The sequence below is a fragment of the Melospiza melodia genome, chromosome 27, assembly GCF_035770615.1.
Source record: "Melospiza melodia melodia isolate bMelMel2 chromosome 27, bMelMel2.pri, whole genome shotgun sequence".
Taxonomy (NCBI): domain Eukaryota; kingdom Metazoa; phylum Chordata; class Aves; order Passeriformes; family Passerellidae; genus Melospiza; species Melospiza melodia.
The window spans coordinates 1690333-1713452 of NC_086220.1; positions in this window are offsets into that span (position 1 = coordinate 1690333).

The window sequence follows — 23120 nt, forward strand, 5'->3', positions numbered from 1 at the left end:
CCAGCACAGGGCGCAGAGCATCCCGGGCTGGCTGAGGGCTTCCCCAGGCATGGCACGGCATCGGCCCCACTGACGGTATCGTGCTCCTCCCGCAGCCCGACGGCACCAGCGCACCCCTGGAGGTCGTGCTGCTGGCCAAGGTGTCCACTGGCTTCCCCGGTGTGGTCCAGCTGCTGCAGTGGCTCGAGCTCCCCAACTGCATTGTGATGGTGCTGGAGCGGCCAGAGCAGTGTCAGGACCTGCAGCGTTTCATTCGGGCACGGCGGTTCCTGCCCGAGGAGGAGGCGCAGGAGCTGTTCCGCCAGGTGCTGGAGGCCGTGCGGCACTGCACCAGCTGCGGGGTCCTGCACAGGGACATCAAGCCAGAGAACATCCTGGTTGACCTGGACACCGGGCAGGCCAAACTGATTGACTTTGGCTGTGGCACCTACCTGCAGGACACAGTCTACACTCACTTTGCAGGTGAGCCTACACAGGGCTGTGCTCCCGCTGCTAACATCTCATGGCCCAACATCTCTCAGCCCAAGCTGGCTGGGGCAGTGGGAGTTCTCCCTTTTGCTGCCAGTCAGGGCACTGAATCTTCAGCTGAGTTGCTTTAGAGCGGGGCTGGGTGGGCAGCCATCTTCCAGCCCTGCTGGCAGCCTTTGCCAGCCACTCTGCCCAGGACTGGGGCTGTGCTGGGGCAGCCAGCCCGACCAAAACCCCCGTGGGTGGGGTAGCAGAGAGGGAGGGCGGAACCTGTGCCCCAGCCATATTGCTGTGCAGACGAGAGGAAGGGCTTGGGCTGCTCCACTCGCCCTGTTTGCCTTGGCTTCATTATATTTTTGGGGCAGTGCAGGCAGAGAGGATATGGGCAGGTTTTTTCCCCAGCATGGAGTGGATTTTTCCTTTGCATGTCATGGTCGGGCCTAGCCAGGGCTGCCCTCTTCCAGCACCAGAGGCTTCTTTTCCAACCCTAACTTTGTGCACAAGTCCCAGGTGCTGGCGAGAGGGCAGTGGTCACCCTGTGTGCCCCTGATGCAGCCCCTGCAGGCGCAGGGCTGCTGGGGCCAGGCTCTGGGAGCCGCAGCATCCCCCTGATGAACTCCATCTGTATTCCATAGGAACACTGTCCTACAGCCCCCCAGAATGGAACGACTTTGGCTGGTACCATGGCGAGGCAGCAACGGTCTGGTCCCTGGGCATCCTGCTGCACCAGATGGTCTGCGGGGAGCACCCTTTCAGAAGGGGCCAGAACCTCAGCTGGGGCCAGCTCCCACTGCCACAACGGCTCTCTCAAGGTGGATCCTCTTCTCTGGGCACGGGGGGAATGCCAGTGCTGGGAGCCAGCAGCGGGGTCGTGGGCATCCCGCTCTGGCAGCTGCTGAGGAGGTGGCACATGTCCTGCTCTCCTCCAAAACAGGGAATTGATGGGAAAGTTTAGGCCCAGCTCTGAGCACATCCAGCATGGCCTGGGCACGGGAATAGTGGGGTAAAGCAGACAGGAGCCTTCTCTGGCTGACCGTCACTTTCTGCTTTCTCTCCCCAGAGTGCAAAGACCTGATCAGGTGGTGTTTATCCGTGAACTCCTTGGACAGACCCACACTGGAAGACCTCTTCTGTGATCCTTGGATGTGGGATATTCCTCTGCCATAGAAGAAAGGAGAGAGCCACAGGCACACTTTGATCCAGAGCCCTGGTAAGTTCCAGCTCCACATGTGCCTTGGCAATGAGAAGCAAAGGAACCCAGAGCTTTTTGTGCTGCCAGTGTCACTGCACCGGGGTCATGGGATGGGAACACACAGCCCTTGTGCTGGAGCTGAGCTGCTCTGCCCAGCACTGGTGGCCGCCATCCCAGCTGGTTTTGCTTGTCCTAGTTCCCTGACAGCTTGGGCCCTGGGCAGAGCCCTGAGAGCCTGGTCTGCCCCCAGGGAAGGAGAAGGAGCCCCTGGAGAAGCTGTTCCGGGTGGGGATGCTGCTGCTGCTGCTGCTGCTGGAGACAGCGAGGATGACATCAAGGATGACAAGCTCTTCCTCAGCCTGGCCACGGGAGGCTGAAGGTGATGCACTTTGATTCTGGCACCTTCTTCAAAGCCAAACTCCACAGGGAATTTGCAGATGAGTCCCCATCTGGGGAAATTCTGCCAGATGTGGGCATGACCCAGCGTGGCGGGGAACCAAAGGCTCCGCCTTTGCTGGGGCAGATGCAGCTCATTCTTCAGTCGCTGCCAAGCTGCTTTTGGCAGGGCTGGGAGGATGGGCTGGGGTGGGTACGAAATGGGAGCCAACAGCCCCCAGCACCCACCGTGCTCCGGGCTGGGGCTGGGGCAGCCAGCCCGACACAAACCAACCCCATGGTGGGAGCAGAGGTGGGGCTCCAGAACCTGTGCACAGCTGCTTTGCTGTGCTGGCAAGGAAGGGCTGGGCTGCTCCACTGCCCTTGTTTGCTTTGGAGTCACCGTGATTTTGGGGGGCAGTGCAGGGGGGAAGAGAGAAAGTGTGGGTTTCTCACAGCCATGGCTGGGTTTTTCCCTACCATGTAGGGGTTGGGCCTTCCTCAAGGCCCTGACAGAGATAAGAGTTTTTACTGTTTTTCTTGTTTTCCCTTTTTGTCTCTAAACTCTTTTCAATAATGTGTTGTTTGTTTTTCCAGAGGAAGCATTCATGGTGGTCCAGTGTGGATAGGGAAGTGCTAGGGAGCATCTGTGGTGTGGATGGGCCGTGCCCTTGGAGAAGGCTGAGGCCATGGTTTGGGAGCAGCTTTTCTTCCAGCCGTGGCTGGCGTGAGGTGGGTCCCTGTGTGCTTGGCAGGGTGGGATCAGAGCTTTTGGGAGCTGGCAGCGAGCACAGGAGCATCCTGCTCTGGGCAGCTGCTGAGGGCTGGATATGCCCTGGCTGGCTGCAGGCTGGGCACATGTGCTGCCCTCCTGCTCTGTGCCAAAGGCAGCAGGGATGGGCAGCTCTGGGCACAGCTCTGGGCACAGCCAGCATGGCCTGGGCACCGCAGGCCTTGGCACAAGGGCACAGGAGCCCTCAGCTGACGGGCGGTTTCTGCTTTCTCTCCTTGCAGCCGGGCTCTGCAGGTGCTGAGGCTGCTCTGGGCTCTGCTGGGCTCAGCCCTGGGCCCGGCTGGGCTGGCTCTGCCCTCACATTGCTCTGACAGCTCTGCATCAGACGAGCCCATTGCGAGCACAGCGCCTGAGCTTTCTGCTTTGGCAGGTGAGTGAGACTCTGCTGCAGGCCCAGAGATTGCAGCTGGGGACACACATCCAATTGGCAAGGACCCAAACTCTCCACAGTCCCGGCTGAACGCCTGGATCTGCACAGGGTGTTTTGTCTGTTCCATTCTTCCTTCTTTATTTGCTGGTATTGTGCAATTGCACTTTGTTCCTCCTCTAGAAGTGCCACGAGTGGGCCAAAGCTGGCGAGTGGGCCGTGTTCCTGAGGCAGTGCAGTCTGGAGCTGGTGGATGGAGAATTGCCCTTCTGCACTTCCAAACCTGAGCAAAAATCCGTAAGTAGGACTTTGTGACTCTAAGAAACTCCTGGCAGTTTCAAAGGGAATGTGCAGCTCATTCGCAGGGTGAGAAGGAAGGTCATCTTCTAAAGGATTTGGGCTTTGACAGAGTTTCCATTCCCAGTCCTGCTTGGAGCTGGAAGGGCACAAAGCAATTTCCTCTTGCTTCGAGCACAATTTCAAATACCAGTGCTGGGAACAAAGCACAAAATCTTTTAAGAGGCTGCTGAGGTCAGTAAGATGGATCCATGCCATCAGCACATTTGCAATGGAAATAACTGAGTTCTCTTTTTCAAAAGATCATTTACCTCTTAATGCAAAGAATTTATCTTTGCATTTATGTTTTGGTTTTTTCACTAATATTGTGTTATGCTTTTTCACTAACACTTGGATGTTATTCTTATCTTTTACAATTTACCTATTTTTTTCCTTTTTTCCTTTTTTTTCCCTCTAAATAGAAAACATGTCCTACAAAAGGAATGTCCTTTGCTCCTGGTTTCCATGTGGAGCAGCTCCCTTCCTGCTGGCTGAGCTGCTCAGGCAGAGCCCGGCAGCTCCTGGCCCTGCAGGGCTGAGGGTTTTCCCCGTCGCTGGGCACAGACTGATGGAGCAGCACTGCTGAACTCGGGCACACAGACGGAGCAGCAGCAGCTGCCTTTGGCCACCTGAGGCTCCAAGGCCAAAACTCTGAGCAGACAGGGCTGGAAGAGACTGGCAGGATCTGATCCCTGACTCTGGGCCAGGGCTGCACAAATGACCCCACGGCAGCAGCAGCAGATGGAGCTGACTTTGAGCACAGCCCCTGCCCCTCTTGCCTCCCGTGTGCAGCGGTGTCACAGCAGCCTGAGGCACCTGGGAGCCCCCAGTGCCAGCAGGGACTGGAGATGGCAGCCCTGGGCTCCTGGAGGCTGTGCAAGGAACGGAGCTGGGCACTCCCTGTCCATGGGGAGCTTCCAGATGGAAAAGGCTGCTGTGCCCAGGCAGCTGCAAGGGCACAGAAAGGAGGCTCTGGAGCACTGGATCTGTGCCAGTGCCACAGTCCTGGGCAGCAGCCAGCGAGCCCTGGGGGAACAGAGGGCACAGCAAGAGGGACAGAAGCAGGCAAGGGCAGAGACTGGAGAGAGCCAGACCTGGGAGCAGGAACAGCTGCTCCATTGCGCTCTTGGAGAAAGCTCTTGGCTGGTTCAAAGCAGTGAAAGGCATGAAGGGCAGAGAGGAGGCCACAGCAAACAATGCTCCTGTTTGCACAGCCTCCCCTCTCCGTGTCCCAGAAGGGATTGCATGGACTGTGTTCTGCTCTCCGAGCCGTCTTGTTCAGCATGAGCAGCTCAGCGCCAGGAGCTGAAGGAGCTGAAGCCTCAGGCCACAGGAGCTGGGCAAGAGGGAACCTTTGGAGCAAAGGAATGCTGCTAAAATAGCCCCTACTGAATGCAGTGGATAGAATCATGGAATCACGGAATCCTCTCTGTTGGAAAAGCACTCTGAGCTCACCCAGCGCAGCCGGTCACCCAGCAGTGCCAAGCCCAGCACTAAAGCACGTCCCTGAAGTGCCAAGGCCTGGACACCAGCCCTGAGTGAGGCCTGGACAGCAGGCCCTGAGCCAAAGGTGGCCTCTGGATGAACCTTCCAAGCAAACGTTACCTTTGTATCTGCTCCCTAATGAAATGGGCATGGATTTTAGCACTGAGATAGATGTAGCCACTCATTAGTGAAACATGTATTGACCTTTGTGTATTTAGAAGCCAGACAAGGCCATGAAATCTGACATCTGGCCTTGTTTGGGGCTGAAGGATCAAAGTCAGCTCCCTTGGTTCCTCCTTGAGCCCTGGCCAGGCTTTGGGAGGGACCCAAGAGGAGGATGAAAGCAGATGTTGCCACACTAGCAGTGCTGTCAGTTTGTTCATTCGGCACTGTCAGAGCTGGGCCCTCTCTCAGCGGGGCTGGAGCCTTACCTGGGGCTGGAGGCACCTGCAGGAATTCCCAGTGCCCAGGAGTGGCTCTGCAGCCCTTAGCTGTGACAGCTTCCCCAGCTGCTGTGTGGGTCTGGGGGATGGTAAAGGCTGAGGGTAAATGCTGCTGGATCTTTCTTAATCACTGCAGGCAATCTTTGGTGGGGATGGTTGGGTGCATTGCTGAGCTGCTCCTTTTGTGATTCTTTGCTGCTCTGAACTGCAGGAAATGACACTGATTCCTTCAGCTGGACTCTGTGTCTTTGGTGATGACCCTGCCCACTGGTAAAAAAAAACTGGCCCAGTCTGGCCAGATCCCAACAAAATGTCACTTGTTCAGTGTAAATGTGAGGAGTCAGTGCCATCAGAAATTCCCAGCTGGGAAGCCCTTCCCTGGAGTTCCCTGGCTCTGGAGTGGGCTGAGGTCGCAGCCCCATGGGAGCAGTGGGGCAGTCGGGTAAAAGAAGCTGCACCCCTGGATGGCTTCAAATGCACCCAAAAATTGCAAATGGAAAAGGAAAAGACCTTGTGGGTTTGGGCAGACAAAGATGAATTTGTTGTGAGTACATAGGAAACAGCACCTTCCAAAGGAGCAATTATTGTTGGAATGCTCCCACATGGAGCAACAGAAAAAGGCTTTAATCTTGAGCTCAGATGCATTTGTACAAGTGAAATATCAATATAATAAATAACAATATATGTATTTATAGAATAACAAGGCATTAATATATATGTCTTTATATATATATTTATATATATATGTATCTATCTGTCTATATGTATATCAATATGTGTATCTATATTTAAAATAATAATAATGTGAAATAGTGCTGAAAATACTAATTTTGTAGCTTTGGCTGCTCAGGGATGTAACACTAAATACCCTACAGAACAGAATTGGCCAGGACCCTCATGTCAGTGGTCAACTTTGTGAGATTGTATACAATGAAAAAGGAGGAAGGGAGGAAATTGGCTATTTTTGCAGGGTTTGCTGATACTGTGATGCAGAATGCTTTGTCTGTTCCTGTGAAAAATACAGTGATTTTGCCTGCAGGGTTCTTCATGTACCAGACTATGCACGAGCTGCAAGAATGGTTGAAAGGGTGAAGGGGTTGTTAAAAGAGCAGTTGAAAAAATGAGGAGATGGGAACCTTTGTCCATGGAGAACCCATCTCCCAGATGTGCTCCATGCCCTTAACAATGGCCCACTGGGGAAATGGAACCCCCTGGCTGTGCACGGCTGCCCCCAGTTTGCAAATCCAGCCATGGGCAGTGAGACTTGGGCTGCCTGGGAAATTGTTGTGGCTGTGATGGCCCCTGGCAGGGCCAGCCCAGAGGCTGCAGGGCTGGGCCTTCGTGCATTGGAAATCATTAGGATAAATTCAAAGCAAATGAGAGCTATCAGTTCTGAAACAGGAATTCAGATTCCTCCAGGACACTTTGATTTGGTAACTGCTCCCTTGGAGCTTGGCCTTGCAAAGTGTTCATGTCATGGCAGGAGGAATTGATGCAGAATGTTAAGGAGAAATTACAGTTCTTCTGTTAAACAATAGTGACCAGGATTGGATTATTCAACCCCATGACAGGGTAGCATATTTATTGATATTGCAACTTTAGGAGCAATTGAAAAAAAAAGGAGATCCAGCTCCAGTCACCACCTTTGTTCGAGAAAAAGGTTTTGGATCCAGCAGCTCTAATAATGAAGCCAGAATGTGGGTCTGGAGGCCAAAAGGCCCTCCTGAGGCAGCTGAAGGAGCAGCTCCTGGGAAAGACAACTCTGAGTCCTTAACCCTGGGCAGGAACAATGGGAATGTGTCCCTGCAGCCAAGGATTCTGTGTGAGAACAAGTAGATCTGCCAGGAGATTGTTTTACACATCCTGCCAGACCAGATCTCCCTGTTTGCCCCAAGGCCCCCTTTGGAACATGCTCTGATCCACGGGGTTCCATGGGAAGGCTGCTGTGACACTGAGGGACTTGCACAGGAATTCCATCCAGGAGCCTGGGTGCCCCTCAGGCACTGAGACCCGGCCCCTTCCAGCCAGAGGGGAAAGGGCCCCCCCAAGCCTTGTTAGCCACAGACAGCATGGTAAAGCTGAACAGCAAAGGGCCTGGGGGCATTTTTCTGGAATTAAAAATGTGCCAGCTCCATGCACAACAGAATTCTTGTTCCTAATTGGAATGAGATTGAGAAAAAAGAATGAGGAACGGTGTCACTAAAGTACTACTGATGTCGGTAAGGTGTACCTTGATAGTCAGCCAGAATCTTTGTCTGCTGCAAACACCTCTAGTGTTTCACCAAGAAATTGGTCATCAAAATGTAATGATGGGTTATGATGGATTGCTGAGCTTCTTTTGTAATTCTTTGCTAATGATGATATGCTTAGCTGAGCTTATCCTTTTTTAAATCTTTGCAGCTGTGCATGATAAATGACACAATTCCTTCAGTTGGTGTCTGTGTCTTTGGTAGTGACCCTGCCCAATGGTGAAACAGGGCCCCCTCTTGCCCAAGTGTTCCCTGGCAAGGCAAAAGCCCTCACTCCAAAATTCCCCGCTTCCTCCCTGTTCCCCCCTTCACACCCTGAGCATGATGTGCTCTGGTCTGGGGTATGCCCGGGCTCAGTTGGGGTCCCCTGTCCTGGCTGTGTCCCCTGCCCAGCTGCCCCGCAGCCCCAGCTCCTCCCCAGCGTGGCTGACGAGGGGCAGGACAGGCCTTGGCTGTGCTGCAGCTCAGCAAGAACAAAACCATCTCTGCGTGCTCAGCCCTGTGCTCAGCACCTGGCCCAGCAGTGTCTCAGTGCCAGGGGCTGTGCCCTCAGTCCCTGCCAGGGGTTTCCATGGCAACTGCCAGGCTAGGTGACCCAGGTGTCGTCCCCCCGCCCACCAGTGCCGGTTGCCATGGAAACAGTGCCCAGCCCTGCCCCTTTCTGTCTGGCTGACCTGGCCTTTGGCCCTGGCAGTGCCGGTGGCTGCTGGTTCCTGGTGCCAGAGCGGCCAGCGCGGCACAGGGCAGGTGGCCACGGCACAGCCCCCAGCAAGGGATCCCCTCTGGCTCTGGGCACTGACACAGCCCTGAGCAAGGGCCCAGGGCAGCTTTCCATGGCCACCAACCATCACAACGGCTCCGGGCACTAGTTGCCATGGCACCAAACCAAGGAATGGGTCCCCGTGGATGTTGCCATGGCACCTGGTGGCACCAACGAGTGTCACTGCAATTGTACCTGGAACAGCCCTGGCACCGCTTTTTCCTGAGGGTTGCCGTGGCAGCTGAGGACAGCAACAGCTGGTGCTCTGCAAAGGCCCTGGGACAGACGGGAAGGAGCAGCAGAGCAGGGGCTGATCCATCCCCAGTGCGCTGCACAGCCCAGGGCAGCGTCCCAGAGCGTCCTGATGGAGCTGCCAACAACATCCCCCCTCTGCAGCCCTGGCCTCTCCCCCAGCTCACACAGGTGCCCTATCCTTGCAGGCACACACACGGCAGCACGGGCTCAGGAGCCCCTGTTTGCATTGCACACAGGAGGGGGAGCACCCCCAGGCTGTTGGTGTGGGGACATGAACCTGAGGGAGCACAAATGCCATCATCCCTTGGGGCCAGCAAGGGCTGGGGGACACCAGGGAAACCACTCAGCTTTGTCCTGGCCTCTGCAGTCAGCCAGAAAGTTTGTTACCATCAGCTGGGAGTTTCCTGTCCCACTGCAGACGCTGTTGCTCAGAGCCAGGGCTGCCTGGCAGCCACCCCCAAACTCTCCTGAGCATTTCCTTGGCTTCACTTTCCTTTACTTTCTTTACTCTTTGCTTTCTTTACGCTTCCTGCTACACATTCTTCTTATTTTCCACCCCTGTTCCCTGCCCTGCAAACAGCTCATCTCTGTTTGCCCTTTCCTCTCTGGCCCCACTCCCCATTGCAGTTCCTGACTTGCCCCCATGGGAATGTCCCTTGGGCAGCAGGATCATCCTACAAGTGCTGCAGGAATTGTCTGCAGGCTCCTGCAGTGCCTGGTGCTGCTCCCTTGCCAGAGGCACCCCAGGCCAGGGGGGCACATCTGGGCTGCTGTGTCTGCCTCTGGGGGTCCCTGTTCTGGGCAGTGAGGAGGAGCTGCAGAGGCTCTGCAGGACTGACAGGATGGGCTTTGGGGCTGGCAGGAGAAGCTGAGGGACCTGGGCTGCTGGAGCTTCTGAAGAGGAGGCCCAGGGCTCCTCCTGCAACTGCTCCAAGGGTGGTTTCAGAGAATCCCAGAATCAGCAAGGCTGGGAAAGACCTTGGAGATCATCAAGTCCAACCTGTGCCCTGACACCGCCTTGTCTCCCCTGAGCCTCCTCTTCCCCAGGATAAACAACTGCAGGTCCCTCAGCTGCTCTTCACAGGAGTTGGTAGCTTGTGTTCCAGACCCCTCCCCAGCCTTTTTACCCTTCTCTGGAAATGCTTCAGCCCCTCCATGTCCTTCCTAAATTGGGTGGCCCACGACTGGACACAGCACTCGAGGTGCTGCCCAAGCAGTGCTGAGCACAGGGGAACGAACAATCACTGCCCTGCTCCTGCTGGCCACACCATTCCTGATCCAGGCCAGGAGCCACTGGCCTTCTTGGCCCCCTGGGCACACTGTTGGCCCATGTCCAGCCTGCTGTCCATCAGTCCCTGCAGGTCCCTTTCTGCCTGGCTGCTCTCCAGCCACTCTGTCCCCAGCCTGTAGCACTGCAGGGGTTGTTGTGGCCAACATGCAGGGCCCAGCACTTGGACTTGTTAAACCTCACCTTGTTGGGTTTGGGCCCTGGATCCAGCCTGTCCAGGGCCCTGTGCAGAGCCCTCCTACCCTCCAGCAGATCCACACTCACACCCAGTTTGGTGTCATCTGCAAATTTGCTGATGCTGGACTCAGTCCCCACATGCAGATCATCAGTGCAGACATTGAAATCCACGCTGGCTGGCTCTGACCCCTCGGCCATCCTGTGGGTGCCCTGTGACGGCACTCAGGGTGATCTGTTCCATAACCTTTCTGGGCACCCAGGTCAGGCTGACAGGCCTGGAGTTCCCCAGCTCCTCCTTCCAGCCCTTCTTGGCGATGGGCTCACACTGGCACCTCCAGTCCTCTGGGCCCTCCCTGCTGAGCCAGCACTGATGGTAAATGATAGAGAGCAGCTTGGGGAGCTCATCCACAGCTCCCTCATCTCCCTGGGATGGATCCCATCTGCTCCCAGAGACACCTGTGAGCATCTGAGTGGCTCAGCAGGTCATCAACTGCTTCCTCCTGGATTACAGGGGCTGTTCTGCTCCCTGTGCCCATCTACCAGCTCATCAGAGCACTTGTCCTGATGACAGCCTGCCCTAATATCGAAAATTGAGAGAAACAAGATGTTAAGTAGCTCTGCCTTCTCCTTATCTTTAGTGTCGATATTCCCCACTGCATCCAATAAAGAGTAGAGGTTTTCCTTACCCCATGTTTTGCTATAAATTTAATTGTGGAAACATTGTCTATTTTTTTTTCACAGAAGTGGTCAGGTTAAACTCTATTTGAGCTTTCACCTCTTGACTTCTTTTCTGCACGACTTCACAACATCCTTAAACATTTCCTAAGCTGCTTAACCTTCTGTCCAAAGTTGATGGGCCTCTTGTTACCCTTGAGCTCCCACAAAATCTCCATGGCCAGCCAGGCCAGTCATTTTCTGCACTAGCTCGTCTTTTGCCACACTGGGACAGGCTGCTCCTTCCCCTTAAGATTACTTCCTTGAAATGTGTCCATCCTTCCTGGACCCCTTTGTTTTTAAGGGATGTTTTCCTTCAAAAAATCAGGACCTAATTTGGTACTCCCAAAATCAGCATCCTAAACAGGCCAAAGTCTTCCCTTCCTAATTCCAGTGTAGAAATTTTGTTGCTGCCCCTCCTTCTTTCCCAAAACATTGAAAACTTAATTATTTCATGGTCACTGTGCCCCAGGCAACCTCTGAGCACCACATCTGCCACCAGCCCTTCTCTGTTTATGAACAGTAGCAGACAGAACTTTCCTTGGCAGTGGGAGTGTTACCAAAAACTTAGTAAAATAGAAAATTCCTTAACACCAATGCAGCATTAAAAAGCAGCATTATTTATTCAGGGGGATGCACGGGGGACAGCTCCTCCCAAAGCCATGCAGGCTGAGTAAAGGAAAGTTTCTGTTTACATTCTGTATATTGCACACATATTCATTGATTTTCCCAGACTAAACATAAATATGATAATGGTTTCCCCAAAATCATTCACATATTTCCCCTCCCCTTCCCCATGTGTTCTTCTGTCCTGGGGGGTCTCTCTGGTGGTCCCTGGTGGTCGTGGACCCCAATGTTCCAGCGGGCCTGGCTGAGCTGGCAGGACACTGAGGCTGCTGAACTTCCAGTTCCCCTTCTCACACAATGGGCATTGTGTGGTTTCCACAGGCCTGGGGTTTTGGAGAACAAGGTCCAGGTGTCAGCTCACCTGGTGGAGACAATTTATCATCTGGTAACATGAGGTCACAGAGTGGGCTTTGACATCACAGAGCGGGTTATGTGAGGTGTTTGAGCAGCTATGACATCATATACTGCCCCTGTGACATCACAGAGCCATCTGTGACATCAGAGGGAAGAGGTCTGACATCACAGAGCAGACTGTGATATCACAGAGTTGGCTGTGACCAGCTGTGACCAGCCATCAGAGATCAGCTGTGTGACATTGGAGAATGGGCTGTGACATCACAGATTTGGCTGTGACATCAGAGACCAGCTGTGTGACATCCCAGCAGGGCTGTGTCAGGTCACGGGGTTGGTCACTCTGCCCCAGCTCCCTCTCACAGTTTCTCCCAACAAGTCCAATGCTGTTCATGCCCAGCAGGGTCCCTGTCCCCCGGGATCCCCCCGGCCCACCTGGAGCCACAGCCTCCACCAAAGGATGTTCCACAGGATCCACCCCAGAGCCTGACAGGGGACAAGGGGCCAGGGCTGTGTGACCAGGACATCAAGGACAGGGATTATCCAGGTCACTGTGGCCTGGGTTGGGTTCCCCAGGCTAGGAAAGATGTCTGGCAGCTGGAGCAGGGTCTGGGAAGGGCCTCCAAGGTGGGGCTGGAGCCCTTGGGATGTGAGCAGAGGCTGTGAGAGATGGGCTTGTCCAGCCCAGAGCAGGGAAGGCTGAGGGGCTCCTCATCCCAGCCTGGCAGTGCCAGCGAGGAGGGGATGGAGAACACAGAGCCAGGCTCTTGACAGGGGGCCTGGGAGGAGACAAAAGCCAATGGGTGGAAGGGGAAAGAGGAGAGATCAGCCAGGGCATGAGGAGATTAAATGAGTCAGCTTTTTTCAGCATTTCCTCAACACCAAAAGCAGCCTGACCTCCCATCTCCATCCACCACTGACAGCTTGGCAAATCAGGAATTTTTGGAGCTGTTTTGCACCCACTCCAGGATGAGCATGCTGATACAAAAACTTAATTGTTCTTTTGTCAGAAATTAATTTTAGTATGGAAATCACCTGTGAATGGTGGACTCATCAGATGCTGCTGGGACGTTGCACATATCTCAGGGAGGATTGTGATTGGTTTGAAATGGTGTCCTGTTCAACTGGGGCCTGTTTGCCATGAAGAGAAATTTTCTGTGCCTCTGAGTGTCACCAGTTCCACAGCCCCCAAAAGACACAAACGTGATGTGTTGTGGTTCCCACTCTAGTGGTAGCACTTGGACCTCCCTCCATAGCCAGAGCAGAGCTCCCTTATCCCACGAAGTCCCTGGCAATGCAGGGATGAAGGAAACAGGACAGGCTGTGGGGATCAGGGGCAGGGTAGGGCCAGGGATTTGGGATGTGTGTAAGCCCAGGGTAGGACCCGGCCCTTGGCTGTGGTGAACCTCATCCAATTGTCCTGGGCCCATGGCTCCATCCTGTCCAGATCTATCTGCAGAGCTTCCTGCCCTCCAGCACAGCCACACTCCCACCCAGCTTGGGCTCACCTGGGAGCTGACTGAGGGTACTCTCAATGGCCTCATCCAGATCAGCAATAAAGAGATTGAACTGACCTAGCCCCAGTTCTGAGCACTGGGGACACCCCTGGATGTGACTCCATTCCTCAGCTGCTCTGAGTGCCAGGGGTTGGATGAGGGAAATGGTGAGGAGGAGATAAAGACAAAGTGTGACTGATTGTCAGCCATGAAGGGTCTGGATTTTCATATCTGTTCAGACTGCATGAAGAGGTGCTGGGGATCAATATCAATTGGACATTGCTGATATCAATCTATGAACAAAATAAGAAAACAGGAAAAAACAATTCTCTCTGCATTGTTTTAAATACAGTATATTCACATTAAATAGACTTCTGAAATCTGTCTAATTAACCAAAGAACACATGAAAACTTAGATTATTCCCAAGGGCTTTTCTTGTTCAGGTGTGTTAGGAACAAATATTTATTAGCCTTTTACACTGAATTTCTGAACGGAAGACCTCAAGAAAAAAGAGGCCTCTGGAGTAATAAAATTCATCATCAACCTCCAAGTGGCTGAGAACCCATCCCCATCAGGGCAGAAATGAACAGAAATGGGAACAGCTTTTTGGCAGGCCCAGCTTTGGCATGGGCCCTGGGCCTGCGGCAGGAGCAGCTCTTGAGGGCCCCAAGGCAGCGGCTCGTGTTCTGCCCTGGGCAGATGGGATGGCAGCAGGGGCTGCAGAGCTCTCAGCACCTCAGCCCGAGGGGAGCAGGGCAGCCAGGGAGCCTCCTTTGGCCTTGGCCAAGCACCTTCCCCCGTGGCTGGGGCTGAGTCCTGTGGCAGCTGCTGTTGTGCCCTTGCCAGGGGCTGAGGCCGTGAGGCAGTGCCCAGAGCAGCCTGGCCTGAGCAGAGCTGTGGGGCCAGAGCCGGCTGGACTGGGCTGGGGAGAAGCCCTTGGTGCTGCCCAGAGCTCAGGGCAGCTGGCAGAGCTTGCAGGGAGCTGGGCTGGGCTCAGAGAGCCTGCCCCAGAAACCATCAGTGTCCATCTCAGCCTGGCTGAGCGTGCAGGGGCAGGACTCAGGCCAGGCCTTGTGGGGCAGGGCCAGTGCCTGTGCAAGGCATTGCAAACAGGCAGTGGCCCAGAGAGGAGGCTGCTCTGTGCTCTTGGTGGCATGGAGAGAGCAGGGAGGGGGCGCAGGACATTTGCCAGCACCAGCCTCTGTGCCCATGCATTGGTAGCCTTGGCTGCTGAGCCCAGCTTTGGCCTGGGCTGAGTTTGGCTTTGGCCCAGCTCCATCCTCCTGCAGGGCTCAGGGCCTGTTCCCAGCCATGGCCAGCCCTGGCTGCCTCTCTGCCGGCCCAGAGGCTGGCAGAGCCCAGGGCAGGGCTGTCTGTGCAGCCCCACAGGTGCCACGGGTTCTGCAGGAGCTGGAGAGGCTGCCCAGCAGGGAGGCCATGGGGCACAGAGTCCCAAGGCTGCTGTGGGCACCACGGCACGGGGGCCGTTCCCAGCCGCAATGCTCCTGGCCTGGGCTGGGCCTGCACAGGGGCTGGGCCACCATGGCTGGGCCAGCACAGGGCCACAAAGGGGCCACGCAGCCACTGCCAGGGCTGACAGCAAGGCCAGGCACACACAAGCAATTGCTGAGCATGGCCTGTGCTGGCCAGGCCTGACTGTGCCAAAGGCAGAGCTCAGCTGCCCTGGGGGCTGCAGGAACAGTCCAGAGCCCAAAGAGCCTCCATGGCTGTGCTGGAGACCAAGGCTGCAAGAGGGAAATGCAGGGCTGCTGCGGGATGGAGAGGACATTGATTTCCAGCACACACCTCAGCTCTCTGATGATCCTGGCACCATGCTGGGCCCTGTTTCAGACTGGAGCAGAGCAGATGTTGATGGGATAGGAGCCCTGCGGGTCTGTCAGGGACCTGTAGCTTGCAAGGTGCTCTGCTCTCCCTCAGGTGCTCTTGGAGTGATCCAATCGAAGCTGGGCACCTCAGGGCACAAGTGGCCCTGCCTTTTCATGGGCACACAACTGATGTCTGCCTGGAAAGGGGCTCAGGTTTTAATACCTGTTAGTTCCATAATATACAAGCAAATATTGATTATCTGTGCAATTTGAATACTCTTAAGGAATGGCAACCTTTTCCCACCAGAAACAGGGATTTCCTGGAAGCGTACTGATGGCAGGAGAAGAAATACTGATCTTCCCATCTACTTGTGTCACCAATAATTAGTCTATTATTTAATCCGTCTCTTTTCCATCAAGTGCTTCCATCTCTCTTGGTTAAATGGCCATGTCTAAGGACATCTCTTCACCAGACCAGCTGGATATTTCTTCTTGCCACTGGTCCCAGATTTCCTCCACCTGATGCTCTGTTGTCATTCAAGTGCCTCATAACTGACTGGTTTCATGCTTTGAGCTTCAGGGAGTTGCCCAAACTTTCTGAAATTTAAATAAATATCACGTAAGGCGACATCGTAATTGTCTTTATATCTATCACAGAATTACCTTTTCTTATATCTATGTCTAAAACTGTTCCTGCATTAAAATCTGTTGGGGATGGTGGACATGTCAGATGCTGCTGGGACATTCCAGAGAGCTGAGGTAAGAGCTGTGATGGTTATTAAACTGTTCAAATATTCAATTTGTGTTTGTTGGCACGAAACCTTTCTGTGCCTCTGAGAGTCACCAGTCCCTGAGCCCAAAGGACACAAACCTGATGAGCTGTGGCTCCCACTGCAGGGGCACTTGGACCTTGGCTCTGTGCAGGAGAGCTCTTCATCTCTTTTCTCACTTTTCCACCCTCTGGGTATGGAGGGAGCTCCTGACTTCCGTGTGTGACTCGTGTGTGCAAAGAGCGAATCTGGGCAGAATTGGGGCAGGGAGGGTTTGCACGGGAGGATCTGTTGGGATCTGTGCTGGGCACAGAAGGTGTTTTCCATTGCTCTGAGATGCCTGCTGTGCAAAGTGGATTTAATACCTTGCAGAGGAATGATTTTGGCATTTGATGGAGCTGTGCCTTCCCTTGGCTTTGTTGACTGACAAGAAATGAACATCCCTCTGTGTCTCGGGCAGCTCCTTCTCCAAGGAAAGCAGGTGGGAGCTGGAGCCAAGGAGCTGAAAGCTGCAGGTGCAGCCTGGGCTGGAGGGAGCTCAGATTTGCACAAGGTGGCTCTGAGTGCCAGGGGAAATGGTGGGGTGGGTGTAGGGACAGAGTCTGATTGATTGTCAGCCATGAAGTGTCTCTGTTGCAGAGAATTTTTATGAAAAAATCCTTTCTTTAGGATTTTTCCTCCTGAGAAGCTGAGAGACCTCAGGAACCAAATGTAAACAATGATTATCTGCTGCTGTGGAAGGCAACATGTAGATCTGTGATTAGTCTCATGTAGTTGTGTGTAATTAATGGCCAATCACAGCCCTGCTGGCTTGGACATGGAGCTCGAGCCAGAAACCTTTGTTATAATTTCTTTCTTTTCTCTTCTTACCTAAGCCTTCTGATGAAACATTTTCTGCTATTATTTTATATAGTTTTAATGAATTATATATCATAATATAATAAATCAAGCCTTCTGAAACATGGAGTCAGATCCTCATCTCTTCCCTCATCCAAGAACCCCTGTGAAAAACATCACAGTCTTGATTTTCATATCTGTTTCAACTACATGAGGAGGTACTTGGATTCAAAGTCAATTGGAGATTGCTATTAACAGGGAAAAAAAAAAAACTAAATAGGACCTAAAAAATGTTTTCTCGCTGTCTTTTTAAATAGAATATATTCAGTTGAATGCACTTATGAAATCTCTCTTTGTTAACCACACAAGATTTGGAAACTGAAATAAAATTGTCCCCAGAGGCTTGGCTTGTTAAGGTGTTCTGAATGTTAATGAGCCCTGGGACACTGAATTCCTGCACTGAAGAGCTGAAGGCTGAACAAGCCTCTGGAGCAGTACTTGGAGTCAGTGTCAATTGGAGATTGCACATTTTAATGAATGAACAGGAAAAAAATTACAAGACCATAAAATATGTTTTGTCACTCATTTTAAAATATATTGCATTCAGTTTGGATATACTACTGAGATCTGTTGAATTAACCACAAATGGTTTGAAAACTGAGATCAGATTATTCCCAGAGGCTTGGCTGGTTTAGGTGTTCTGAATGTCAATGAGCCCTGGGACACTGAATTCCTGCACTGACGAGCTGAAGGCTGAACAAGCCTCTGCAGCAGGAAAATTCAGCAGCAGCCTCCAAGTTGCTGAGGATGTCAGCAGCCCCCACTGAGGCCATCCCTGCCCAGAGACCGTGGGGGAATGGGCAGACAAGGAGAGCGTCCCTGGGGCTGGGGCAGCACAACTCAGAGGCAGCAGCGGCTCCAGCTGGGAAATGGAGTGTGGAATGTGGCTGGGAAAGTCCTGCCTGGGCTGGGCCAAGCAGGACCCACAAGCCCTGACTCCCCCCAAAAAGCTCACTCAAAGAGACATTTTAGAGGAATTACAATTGTTTGTCTCCTCTGAGTTAAACTCACTGGAGAAATACCAACAAGAGGTTCTCAGGGGCTCAAAACAAAAAAAAACAGCCTTTACTGAGAACTTTAGACAATGAGAGAAAATTTGGCAAATGGTTTATTATGACATTGTAGTGGTTTTGGTTTGGTTAATTTAACATTTTTCTAATCTTGAGATTTCTTAATTAATGCATTGAAGAGTGTAATGGGTTTTAGTGTCAGTTTGTTATTTATGTATTAATTTTGTTGTGAGATAGGATTAGGAGAAAGGTAATGTAGGCCTAACATTTTAAAAGGCTATCAAGAAATTTTTATTAAAAGTAAATTCAAAAAGAAAAAAGTAGTAAAAATTAAAATAAATTCTTTAGAACACTGGTTTTTCTTTTTAAAGTTTTCTTTTTACTGCCAATGTAAAGTAAACTTACAATTTCTAGGTATTTACTATTTCTAGAATAGTCTTTTTTAAATTTACTTTGGGAGAGAAGTTTTTCTTGTAAATGTTATAAAGATTTTTTTACAAGAAGAAATTTTTTTTTTTTTTTGATTCTTAATTCTGACATGGATAACATTTGTCTGAGGAACTCTTTTATTGTGAAGTTTTTGTTGCTACAAGCCTTTTTACAGCTTATAGATGGGCCATGTTGACTTATGGGGTATTTTTTTAAAGATGAGTTCTTTAAGTGTAAAAGTTTTTATTTTTTACTTTTTAAATTATTTTTATCTCTGCAAATAGAGATCTTCTCTTGGGGATACTGGATTACTTTTTTTTTTTTTTTCCCTGTTTAAATGTACTATGAAAATACTGCTATTTTAACATTTGTTTAATTTTAGCATGCAGGTTTCTGTTTGATATTAATTTTTTTATTGCTTTTTGGACTATAAAAAAAAGTTGTTTTTCTTTATAGTTTATAAAAGGATTTTAGTTTTATGATTAAGGTATTTTTCCCCTTTTTTATTTGGGATTTAATTTCTTCATTACTGACTTGGATGTTTTTTTTTTTAATATGCATGTATTTTGTTGGGTTTTTTTTCTTTTACTTGAAGGAGGACTGAAGCACTGAAAGGACTAACACCTGACCTGCCGGTAACTTGTGGTGGAAGTTGTGGTTGGGTTGTGTTAGGATTGGTTTTATGGTTGGTTTTGGCTTTTTTTATGTTTAAGTTTTTAGTTGTAAGGTTATTTTGTATGGGTTGTAGGTTGTAGGGGTTTTATGTTTTAGTTGTGTTGGGGGGAGGGGACTTGGTAAGATTTCAATAGCTGTGTCTTGCTTTGTTCTGGTTGGGGTTTTGTAGCCTCTTGTTTTCCTGTTTGGGAGTTGTTGGAGTTTGGTTTGGTTAGAATGGAGCTGATGGGGAGGGGGGCAGCCTGGGGAGGGGAGCAGGGGCTCAGCCCATGGCAGGGTTGCTTGGTTTGGTTTGGTTTGGTTTGGTTTGGTTTGGTTTGGTTTGGTTGAGATGGGGGCCGGGGCCAGGGCTTGCTGCTTCTTTGTTGACTGGAAAAGAAAGAGGAGGTTCCTGGACTTTTTCATCTTTACCATTTGTGTTTCACAGAGACGTGTTCAGTATCTCAGTGGTTAAACAGATTGTCACTTACATGAAAAAGTTTTACTTTTTAAAATTCTTCTCATCTCAAATTACAACAGACATTCAGTAACATAAAAAACTTCTCAAAGCATTGAGTTGAGCCATTCAACTTCACAAATTCTAAGCCTCTTCCATTTAATATTAATCAAAATTTGCAGGAGCACAGAAACAGAAGAAGACACAGAAAGAGAGCAAGGCAAAAAGATGCAGAGAAGCACACACACAGCTACCAACTCCTGGATTCCAGCACTGTTCAGGTGGAAAGTCCAAGAGGAGGTAGGGTCAAGATGTGTGCTTGCCTTGTGGTCAGCCTTCAATACCACTTGGTCTTCATGAGCCCTTCCCCCAGGTGGGCCTTGGGCTCATTTGGTCCCTCAGGAGCTGGGCTGGGGCTGCAGAGGTGGCTGTGGAGCATTGCCTGTGCTGTGCCAGGGACTGGCAGCCACTGCTGGGCTGGGATAGAGGCTCTGGGGAGATTGGGGCTACAGGGCAGGTCAAGGCTGGACCTGCCCCTTCCTCCCTCACACATGAAATGTTTTGAGCCAAAAATCTCCTCCAGTCTGTCACAACAGGCAATGTTGGAGGTGGAACCCCAGTTCTGGCCATGGGCGCCTGAAAGAGAACGGCAATTCTTTTCCATAGGAAGGAAAGCACAGAGCCCCAGTGTTTGGAAGGCTGGTGAGAGCCTCACTTGGCCAAGGCCAGCCAGACTTGTCAGGAATGGTAGATTTTGTCTGGGAGCAGTCTTTGGATTTAGGGAATTTTGGAGGTGAAAACACAATCTCGGCCATGGCCACCTGGAGAAGCAGGACTGTCCTTTCCCATAGGAAGGAAAGCACAGAGATTTCCCCAATGTTTTGGGGACAGATGGGAAGTGACCCTTGTGAAACCACTGCAGCCAGATTTGTACGTGCAATATTCCTATGGGAACAATCCCTGGATATAAGGAAATTCGGAGGAGAAATCCCAAACCTGACCATGGGTTCCTGGAGGAGAAGGAGAGTTCTTTTCCATAGGAAGGAAAGCATGGAGTCCCCGTGCTTCAGCAGCAGATGAGAAGAGATCCTCAACATGCCAGGGTCAGCTGGACCAGTCAGGTGGCCCCTGGGAGGCCAAACCAACCAGACCTGTTCTTTGTTCCTTTGGTTTTATAGGGCCCCACACTGCCACAATGGTGCCTTGGATCTATGAGGCCCCACAGTGCCATAATGGTGACCTGTTTCTATGGGGTCCAGCAGTGTCACAATGGTCCCTTGATTACAAGAAGACCTGCAGTGTCACAATGAACCCTTGATTCAATGGAGTTCCACAATGTCACCATGGCCTCGAGGTTCCGTGAAGCCCTGCAGTGTCACAATGGTCTCCTTTGGTGGCCCAGTGTCCCAATGGACCAATGATGACACGAGGCCCTGCAAAGTCACAATGGACTTTTGGTTCCATGCAGCCCTGCAGTGTCACAAAGGACGTTTGGTTTCACAAGGCCCCACAGTATCACAATGGTGCTCTTGGTTTATGGGGGACCCCCAGGGTCACAATGGTCTCACTGCTTCCATGAGGCCCTGCAGTGTCACAATGCTTTGCTTATTCCATGGGGCCTCATAGTGTCACAATGATCTCCATGATTTCATGAGTCCCCTCAGTGTCACAATGGCCCCTTGGTTCCATGAGGCTGTCAAGTGTCTAAGTGAAGTTAAATGCTGCTAAGAGTTGTTTTTTTGCTAAGTTTTAAGTTTAATATAAGTTATAAGCTAAGTTAAATATTGTTAAGTGTTAGTCCTCTTTTAAATTGCTAAGTCATGGGTTATAATTTAAGTTAAATACTGTTTAGCAGCTTTTAAATTCACTTAGACCTTGTGACTTACCTTACCTACACGCCTGACTGATTCAGCTATCCAAGGCACTCCAACCCCTCAGAGCGCAGCATTTCTGCCACATTTCCCCAGCACAAGCACTCCTGTGTGCACACAGACACAAAGAGTCAGTGCCAGGCACCTGTGAGCAATTCCCCTGAGGGCAGGGAATGCTCACTGAGGATCCTTTGGCATCTCCCCAGGGGGTGAAGGGCAGAGCTTGGAGGAGTGGGGGGATCAGCCCAGGCTCTGTCATTGTTCAGGATCCCTGAGTGCAGCAAACGGGAGACTTCCCGGCTGGGAGAGGCCCCACTCAGAGGGAGTCGCTGGCCCAGGAGTGCAATTATAGGACACAAAAGAACACAAGCTCACATCGTTGTTCTCAGGGTGAAAAAAAAAGGGGAAGTTTATTTTCTGATTCCAACATTTACAGTTTTCCAAAAGTGACAGTGGATTGGAGGGTGACAGTGACACCTCTCCAATGACACTGGACAAACCAACCGTCCATCAACTGTCTCCTCCTCCATAAAGGAATGCAAAACAATGAGTTATTTATAGAAAGTGTGTGAGAAAGTTCACTACAAGAATGTCAACATCAGAAGGCTTAGAAAATCTTAAAAAACCAGGGCAACATCTCACTGTTTTCCTTAAAAAAAAAAAAAAAAGAAAATGAACAATATGATAAAGAAAACATGAACACTGTTCAGTGTCCACTTGGTGAGGAATCATCAGAGTGATCACTCTCATCATCTGCATCCGAATCATCACTCAATGATTCCCCCGCTTGATGCCTTCCAGGATGGTCACGGTTTCCATCTTGCTCATCAGCTGGATTCTGCCTCTGTGGTTGCAGGTCAGGGTGAACACACTTCAAAGGTACCCAGCATACCCCAGTGTGTGTGGATACACAAGCATACCCGCGCCCGGAAGCGATAAGGTCATAAGGACCTTCCCACTGTTTGGTGACTAAATTCTGCACCTGTACCTTCACTCAAGGCTGATGTGCCTCGTCCGCAGCCTGCAATTAGAGATGGTGATTCAAAATGACAAGGTTATTTGAGTTCTGCGGCACAGTGAGATGACTGATTGTGCACAAAGCTTTTGCCAGCCGACTGTGCGTGGTTTCACCCTGCATTCCCCGTTTTTGTTTTTGAAGAACCTGCTCCAGAGTACCATGCTTGACCAGTTGGAGAATGAGGGATACCAAACTTGTGCGAGACACCCCACAACTGCAGGAACTGCCGCAACTTTTGCGACGTGTAAGCAGGAGCATTGTCGGTTTTCACAGCAGAAGGTATGCCCAGAATGACGTCCTGCCTCCAGTGGGCAAGGATGTCACGTGCCTTCTCCCCAGTGTGAGCCAAAGCCCACATCACAGAGGAGAACGTGTCCACTTTGACATGCACATACTTAAGCCGGCCAAACTCGGCAATCTGGGGGACATCGGTCTGCCAAAGCTCCAAGGCCCTAAGGCCTCTGGGATTTACCCCAGCCGGCAAAGGTGGAGCAAGTGCATGGCAGTCATCACATGACTCAACAATGTCACGAGCCTCAGTTGGCGTCAGCTGAAACTGCTTCTGCAAGGTATGTGCGTTTTGGTGGAAAAACCCATGCAATGCCTCAGTCTGCGTGAGTGTATCAGGCTGAAGCGCTACCCACGCTGGGTTAGCCAACTTGTCAGCCCTCGTGTTACCTTCCACTATAAAGCCCGGCAAATTGGTGTGACTCCTCACATGCAGAACATGGAATGGATGACCCCGGGCCTGAATGGCACACCACAAGGTCTTCAGTAAATGAAACAAGGCAGGATTACTGACCTCCTTCAA